At 39.7% G+C, this 8,951-nt stretch overlaps 1 long non-coding RNA gene across 1 annotated transcript; it reads right to left on the bottom strand.

The window, feature by feature from the left end:
* Positions 1 to 7: 7 nt before the first annotated feature.
* Positions 8 to 8,386, bottom strand: LOC121813845. Its single transcript, XR_006053922.1, has 3 exons — positions 7,261 to 8,386; positions 3,959 to 4,045; positions 8 to 342 (listed from the first exon to the last, which is right to left on the bottom strand). It is a non-coding gene; the product is annotated as an uncharacterized LOC121813845 (long non-coding RNA).
* Between the last annotated feature and the right edge of the window lie 565 nt (positions 8,387 to 8,951).

Genomic DNA, 8,951 nt, shown 5'->3' with positions numbered 1-8,951 from the left:
CCAACAACATGCAGTTAGTGGGGTTAGGTTAGTTGATGACTCTAAATTCTCTCTCTGTGTTAGCCCTGCAAGAACGGGGACCTGCTGAAGGTGTACCCTGAGCCTTGTCCTACGGCAGCTGGGATAGGCTCCAGTCCCACTGCAACCCTGAATTTGTAAGTGGAGGAGGATGTAATAAGTCAAATAAAAGACACAAAACATCAAAAAGAAATCTTTTCAACATATGGATGTTTCTGTGGAGGTGCTGGGGGGGCCAGTTAGAGACCAGCAGCTGGACATCAGTGGTTGGATTGGTGGACTACTTCAGTGAAGAGTAGATGACGTCTGGCTCTGGTTTACAGTCTGAACACAAACACACACAGTTATTAAAAACAAACAAACAAACAAAACAACAGGAAACATGATTACAAGATTTGTAGGTCAATCAAGCCCTCCAGTCTCCACCTCTCTGCATCACACACAGTCCCAGTTCAGACTTCAAAGGGAACCAGCTCAGACACAGCCAGCTTCTTCTTTCTCACTCCACCCTAAGATTAACAGGCCGAGCAGATCACAAACAGCAGCACTAAAAAAAGAAAATTAAAAAAACAAGTCTTCGCCACCATTTTATGCGCTACCCAGAGTCAAGGATTTTTTTTTTGACCAGCCAATTAAAGTGAATTATACTTATCTATTCTTATCATTGCATTAGCTTAATCTAAGCATTCGGTTAGATGAAGTGACAGGTTGCATAAACCGCAGCAGATGTTTAGAGTTCTCTTCTCAAAGCATCTCTACTGTAAAACAACAAATGACCAGAAAGAGCTGGGGGGTATTTTTGTGAAAAGGAAGGTGGGCGACCACAAAGCTGCCATCTTCTTTCAATGCAGACTGATGCACTTCACCACAAAGCACAAAGCAAGCAGGTTCTCACTGCATGAACACTGCTATTGGCTAAACCAGAGCGCACAGCAGAGACAATTCTCACCAGCTTCAGACTAACTGGGGTAAACAGGAAGTAGCTACTGTGGTTTTACATGCAGAACTTTAAAAATGTTCACAAAAAAGGTTGATTCATTCTATTAAAGGACAGTTTCAGAGGCTCGGCGCACTCAGTTAAGGATCTCTAGACTTTTCCGTTCATGTCGTCATACGTCTCATAGTGACAGCTCCAGGATTATAGTGAAAAAACCTCCAAAACTCATCATCATTTCCTCATCATCATCCAAATCATCAAATGTTAGCATACTGAGAAGATGGTGAACATGATGAACGTTAAACCTACTGCTAACCTTCTAACGCTAGTAGTTAGCTTCAAGGAAAATCCCACTTCCTGGGTGTTAAAACTGACCTAATACAGGAGGAACTGACTGAAACCAGTGCTGCCAGATTTAATCTCCCAGATTAAATCATCTTTGATAATGGTCCAATGTCAACTAAACACACCGTGAATGCAGAACATCATACCAGCAGTCAGACTTGGTGATGCTAGTGTGACGGTCTGGGACTGCTTTGCTGCTTAATTGGTGGAACAATGAATTATCCTCTATCAGAACATTTTGCAGGAGAAAACCATCATTTGATGTCCTGAAGCTCGAGCACACTTGGATTGTGGAGCATGACAATGATCCAAACTCGCAGCAGCAATTCCATCTCTCAATAGACAAAATAAAGAAAGATATTATGGGGGTGGCATAGTCATAATTTATTTTAATTATATTTAGGATGCTTTGGCATAACGTTAGAGACCATACATACTGGTAAACCCTGAAGTGTGGCTGAAATTAAAAATATATATTCAGCATTTTTTCACAGGGCCAGTTAGGCTTGGATGGCTTTTTTCCTGTATATTAAATGAACTCATGATTTTAAAAATGTTTGGTTATTAGCCTTTTATCAGTATTGGTTTCATTTAAATGAGTATGGTAGAACTGTGTAGTGTTTTGCAAATAAGCAAACAGCTTTAAACTCAGTGCAGCTCATCAGTCTCATGGTCTGTATCAGAAAAATGTTAAACTCAATCTTCCCAATCAAATAACATTTAATGATCATAATCAGCAAGATGAATGTATGTGGTCAACCTGTCAAGATGTCAAAAGCATTACCTTTATCAAAGATAATTTCAGAATTTAAGTGTACAATATGGGTGGTGATTTGCAATGAAAGGGGGAAATTTTTACAGTGAGGAGTTTTTATAAGTAACTTTTAATGAGTAATCCTCCATTTTTCTTTATCACTACAAAATCTGATTAAACATAATTGTAAAATGTCAAAAGAAAAACTAACAATTCTCTGTTAATGAGATCAAATGACTGAAAGCAGACACGTTAGCCGCAACCAAACCAGAACAAGTCAAACTTTGCATCTGATATTTTTGTGAATTCCACCACGTGATCACGTAACCACGTGAGAAACACACATAAAACCAAATGTATGTTTGTTGTGCAAAGAAACAAAATCACTGCTGAGGAAACATGAGTCAACAGGCATAAATACAAAGAAGAGTGTTACTGGAAACATAAACACATTTCCACAGTATTTCCCTGCTCTTAAAGTCAAATTAATCAGGGATTGGACTGGCAGGACCTCTGGCCCTGATGTGAGTGATAGACCCAGCGGAGGGCAGGCCCGTGTATTTCTTTCAGACCATGTGTTGCTGGGCCCTATGGGCTAAGCCCCAGTTCCCCCACGAGCACCTCTCTCCTTGGCTCCAGGATAGGAGTGACCCCAAGGGGTGTTTTGTTGTTGGACCACAGTCTCTCCACTTAGGTAAAAGAGGAACAGAGCTGTCAAGTGATCACTACCTGATGCTAAGTTGGATCAGGTAGTGGGGAGGATGCTGGACAAACCAGGCACACCCAAATCTCAAGGGTAAGTATTGGTTGTGTCTGACAGATGGCCCAATTCACGAGCTCTTTAATTCCCATCTCCAGCAGAACTTCAGCAGCACTCTGAAGGAGGCTTGGGATATTGAGTCTGAATGGACGATGTTCCACACCTTCATAGCTGAAACTGCTTTATAGAGCTGCAGCTGCAAGGCTATAGGTACCTGTTATGGAAGTGACCCCCAAAACAGATGGTAAACTCACAAGCCATGAAGTTGAAGTCCTATAAAGCTTAGCTGGTTTATGTGACTCTGGAGTGAGATGACAAGTCCCAACAGGCCTAGTAGTGTGAAGTAAAAACTCCAGTGTGGGAGGACTCAGTGAGACAATGGAGCAAAACGGTCAATCGGCCTTGAAGCAGTTCTGACAAAACATTAAGTGACTCAGTAAATCCAGTGTGGATGGAGCGCTGCTGACCTCGACTGAAGATGTAGACATGCAATGGAAATATTACCTCATTCATCTGTTGCTACAGGCCGATCAGTCCCTGCACAACCATAGCAAGATCCTGGTTTGCATTTCTTTTAGTAAATCTTATTTGTTGTTGATGATGATGTTGATGATAACATGTTCCAACTGGAATATATAATCATCAGAACTGGAAACAGGAATCTGCACTTCATCACTGATTCTCTTCCTAACATTTATGGATAAAACATCTGGGTGCAGCTAAGTGGTGGAGTGTTTCTGCTTTGGTGGCCTTGGTATGACCTCTCTATTATGATGTGGTTCTTCTGGCCTCATCTGTGCGTAACCTCCAGTGTGCATTAGAGGGATTTGCAGCTCAGTGTGAAGTAGCTGCAGTCCTTCTTTTTAACAATGCACCAGACTTGACTTCTTGATCTGGCCATTTGGTGATTACAGTATTTTTTTGTTTGTATTTTTATGTTATGTCCATGATAGTCTTACTTTAGTTTTTTTTTTTAGACCGTGATGGTAGCATTGCTGTCTTTAGAGTTCAAATTAAAATTGCATTCATATTGAATTCAGTTGGACACATCTTCAGATCTTTTATCACCTTAATTTATTGCCTTAAATTGTATAAATGAATAGCAATGTATAAGTACCAGTTCAAAGGTACAGAGCAGCTTTACCTTTTTTCCTCTTTGGTCTGAAGGCTATTTGTCCGCAATTGATGTCTTCCGTTCTCACTCCTGAGTACACTATAGCTGGATCGTTCTCTGCAGAGTAAAATACATATACATTTCTGCAGGTAGAACAGCTGCAATAGTACTGTTATATTATTTCAGCATACTTTATACAGGGAGTGCAGAATTATTAGGCAAATGAGTATTTTGTCCACATCATCCTCTTCATGCATGTTGTCTTACTCCAAGCTGTATAGGCTCGAAAGCCTACTACCAATTAACCCTAGAACACTATCGCTGGGTGATTTACACCCGAGAAAATACATTTACATGATTTCTCACTCCTGCAGCTGTTTGCATGTCGAGGAGCCTGTGCCATCACCAGGGAAGTCTCAAATGTCCCAGGAATGGGTGGACCAAAGACCAGCTTTCCAGAGTCATTATTTTGTTTTAGGAGTTTTATTTTTCATTTTGTTAGACATGGCACAGTTGAAAGTAAAAGAAGACCACTCTAATTTGTCATGTGTTGTCATATTTTGATATATTTGATTACTTTTCATTGGTTATATTATATCGGGTATAAATCACCCGGCATTAGTGATCGTGTTACTATTTATAGCGATAGTGTTCTAGGGTTAAGCATATTAGGTGATGTGCATCTCTGTAATGAGAAGGGGTGCGGTCTAATGACATCAACACCCTATATCAGGTGTGCATAATTATTAGGCAACGTCCTTTCCTTTGGCAAAATGGGTCAAAAGAAGGACTTGACAGGCTCAGAAAAGTGAAAAATAGTGAGATATCTTGCAGAGGGATGCAGCAGTCTCAAAATTGCAAAGCTTCTGAAGCGTGATCATCGAACAATCAAGTGTTTCATTCAAAATAGTCAACAGGGTCGCAAGAAGCGTGTGGAAAAACCAAGGCGCAAAATAACTGCCCATGAACTGAGAAAAGTCAAGCGTGCAGCTGCCAAGATGCCACTTGCCACCAGTTTGGCCATATTTCAGAGCTGCAACATCACTGGAGTGCCCAAAAGCACAAGGTGTGCAATACTCAGAGACATGGCCAAGGTAAGAAAGGCTGAAAGACGACCACCACTGAACAAGACACACAAGCTGAAACGTCAAGACTGGGCCAAGAAATATCTCAAGACTGGTTTTTCTAAGGTTTTATGGACTGATGAAATGAGAGTGAGTCTTGATGGGCCAGATGGATGGGCCCGTGGCTGGATTGGTAAAGGGCAGAGAGCTCCAGTCCGACTCAGACGCCAGCAAGGTGGAGGTGGAGTACTGGTTTGGGCTGGTATCATCAAAGATGAGCTTGTGGGGCCTTTTCGGGTTGAGGATGGAGTCAAGCTCAACTCCCAGTCCTACTGCCAGTTTCTGGAAGACACCTTCTTCAAGCAGTGGTACAGGAAGAAGGCTGCATCCTTCAAGAAAAACATGATTTCCATGCAGGACAATGCTCCATCACACGTGTCCAAGTACTCCACAGTGTGGCTGGCAAGAAAGGGTATAAAAGAAGAAAAACTAATGACATGGCCACCTTGTTCACCTGATCTGAACCCCATTGAGAACCTGTGGTCCATCATCAAATGTGAGATTTACAAGGAGGGAAAACAGTACACCTCTCTGAACAGTGTCTGGGAGGCTGTGGTTGCTGCTGCACGCAATGTTGATGGTGAACAGATCAAAACACTGACAGAATCCATGGATGGCAGGCTTTTGAGTGTCCTTGCAAAGAAAGGTGGCTATATTGGTCGCTGATTTGTTTTTGTTTTGTTTTTGAATGTCAGAAATGTATATTTGTGAATGTGGAGATGTTATATTGGTTTCACTGGTAAAAATAAATAATTGAAATGGGTATATATTTGTTTTTTGTTAAGTTGCCTAATAATTATGCACAGTAATAGTCACCTGCACACACAGATATCCCCCTAAAATAGCTAAAACTAAAAACAAACTAAAAACTACTTCCAAAAACATTCAGCTTTGATATTAATGAGTTTTTTGGGTTCATTGAGAACATGGTTGTTGTTCAATAATAAAATTATTCCTCAAAAATACAACTTGCCTAATAATTCTGCACTCCCTGTATTATTAGCCAAACCAGAACACACAGCAATGAGAATTTTATGAGCTTCACATCAGCTAAAGTCAATAACAGGAAGAAGCTGCTGTGGTTTTAAATGTAGGACTAGGTTAGAAAATAATTCTTTGCTTTAATGGAGAGTTTGAATGCCTCATAGTAACAGTAACATAATGAACAAAAATGTGTGTGCATCAAACCTACATAGCGAACTTATCTGGGCGTCAGTTGAGACCAAATATGGCACTAAGAATGATGAGTTACATGTGCTATGCTCATTCATCACATACACTGTCGTCAGTTTTGACTCACACACTGTCCTGGTGCCACAGCAAAAATCTAATACTCATTATTTTATGTTTGTTCCGGAAACCATAATTCAGCTGTTTTAGAAAAAAAAACATGTAAGATTATGAGGTAAGGTTTGGGTAAGGTGAGGTTACCCTAACTGAAAAATAATGTACATTTCAGAATTATGCAAAAAGGCCTTTTTTCATCGAATGCAGAATGGGTTAACAATTTAAAGCTGTTCTGCAGCAATGGAGGTTGATAAAGCCTTGGAAGCTGGTGCTACTAATCCCTACAGAAGATTTCTCAGGATGACCCCTCCATTTCCCTCACTCTAAGGGCACAGCCTTTCCAGGGGTTGAGCGTAGTATTTGATACTGGGAACGATTCTGGATGGGATAGGTGGAAGACAGCCTAAACAGCATCCTTTGAGGATATCAGGGGCTTCAGTGAGCTTGGGGAACATGACTGTGGCAACAAGCAGCTTATTAGGACCCAGGGGTAAGTAATTGTGTTTTTATGTTTATGTATGTGTTCCAACATAAAAGCAGTGTTGGAACAGATTGTTGTACCATGCCCTCGTGAGCATTAGCTGAACAATCTTGTGCTGCAGAAAGTAGTGTGTTGCTACAAAAAAGGCAATTAACAATGGAAGAGAGACAGACCATGAAAACACTTATAAATGTAGGTCTTTCCTACAGATAAATTGCTAAGAAAGTCAAGGTATCAGTGAGTACAGTTTCCTTCACCATCAAAACTCAGAAACTGGAGCTAACTCTGACAGGAAGTTTCCATAAGACTGATATTAATCAATATATGTGAGTAGACTAAGATGGTGGATATTATGAACATTACACCAGTCTGCAGCATTCTAATTTTACAATTTAGATTCAGAACTAAACTATGATGGAGACGATGAAGAGCAGCTGTACCTGACTTTTTTTGCTTGTCTTTGATGATGATCTGCCCATAAGTGATGTAGTCTGTTGTCACTGCTGGAAAGACTGCAGCTGGATCACTCTCTGCACAATGAAACACACCCAGAGGACCTCAGGGAAGGCAGTACATTTGATAGCAGAGCTTCTTGAAACTACTGTTCTAGCAGAATTCTTTATACACACACACACACACACACACACACACAAAATGCAAACATGCAAAAACAACAAAACAATTACAACACAACCAAACTTTTTGAAAATCTTTCAAAGATTTTTGGACAATGCATTCTTTTTTTTAAAATCATTTTCAATCCACTCCTTGTAGCTGACCATTTTCAGGGGATATTTTTTAAATTCAAGTATAAAATGTCTTTCTGTGTCTTTCTGGCTGACCAAATTTCCCCTTGTGGGACAATTAAAGGATTATTCTATTCTAAAAAAACAAAAAAGCACCCAACTACATAACTCAAGTGATGAACTATTGTTGTGTGGCCCTTCAGTTGATCTATTGTCAGCAGACAGATGGCTGCCAAAGACCATTCCTAAAGAAGGGTAGCAAGAGCAAAAGGCTGAGGTATGTCACAGTATGTATGGAGGACTTCTGAAGAGAGCTACAACAGTGATTGTCTACAGACATCTACAACATATGCTGGGGACTCTTTCTTTGTTCAGGCTGCATTTTAACCTTTGGTGTTTGAGATCTTGTCCAATTTTCATCCACAATGTTATATCATCTGGGAAGTGTCTGGTTGGTAACATAAATTTTCAGTATGGCAGTGATCATATACACACTGCCAATGCAGTACCGAAAAATGGTAAATGGCCTGTATTTGTATAGCGCTTTGCTTGGTCCTAAGGACCCCAAAGCACTTTACACTAGTGTAAAGTGCTATAGTGTATGCCCAAGGACACAACGACCGAGACTGTCGGAGCCGGGGGCTCAAACCAGCAACCTTCCGATTACAAGACGAACGGCCAACTGTTGAGCCACGATCGCACCTAGGTAAAGAATACACAGTAGAATACAATCGGTCATGGATTTTCCTCCCCAGAGCCTGGACCTCAACATTATTGAAGCACTGTGGGATATATCTTGACAGAGAACAGGAAAAAAGGAGATACATCCAAAGAAGAGCTTTGGATGTCCTGAAGAAATTACAAGAAATTTTGGCTAAAAGATTTCAGGCTGTGCTGAAGAATAAGGTGGTCATACCAAAAATTTACTTTCAAGATCATTAGAACTGCGCAAACTCAGTTTTTGCCCTATAAACTGTACTTTCTATTTATGTTTATACATAACTCACTGCACCTAACTACCACTTTCCTATCAAAATATAAAGCGAAATGAGAGGTAGCTTAACACTTCCTAGTGAGTACTATAGATCAGTGAACTTTACATTTATTAATCTGATTTTTTTTATTAATAACAATTAAACATTAGGCAAAGTTTTAATGACGTTTGATGTTCCTTTTTGATGTCTTGTATTATATTTCTATACACAGTCTTGTGTATTTATTGTAGCCCTGTATTTATAATATACTGTTTTCTAGTTTTATGTGAATTCATATGAAAAACTTGTTTTTCCAATATCTCAAAACTGCATATTCCATTTCAATAATAATAATAATAATAATAATAATAATAATAATAATAATAATAATAATAATAATAATAATAATAA

This window comes from Haplochromis burtoni, unplaced genomic scaffold (assembly GCF_018398535.1).
Source record: "Haplochromis burtoni strain Fernald_Lab_line unplaced genomic scaffold, NCSU_Asbu1 Contig_2977, whole genome shotgun sequence".
Taxonomy (NCBI): domain Eukaryota; kingdom Metazoa; phylum Chordata; class Actinopteri; order Cichliformes; family Cichlidae; genus Haplochromis; species Haplochromis burtoni.
This window is presented reverse-complemented; position numbering and strand designations above follow the sequence as displayed.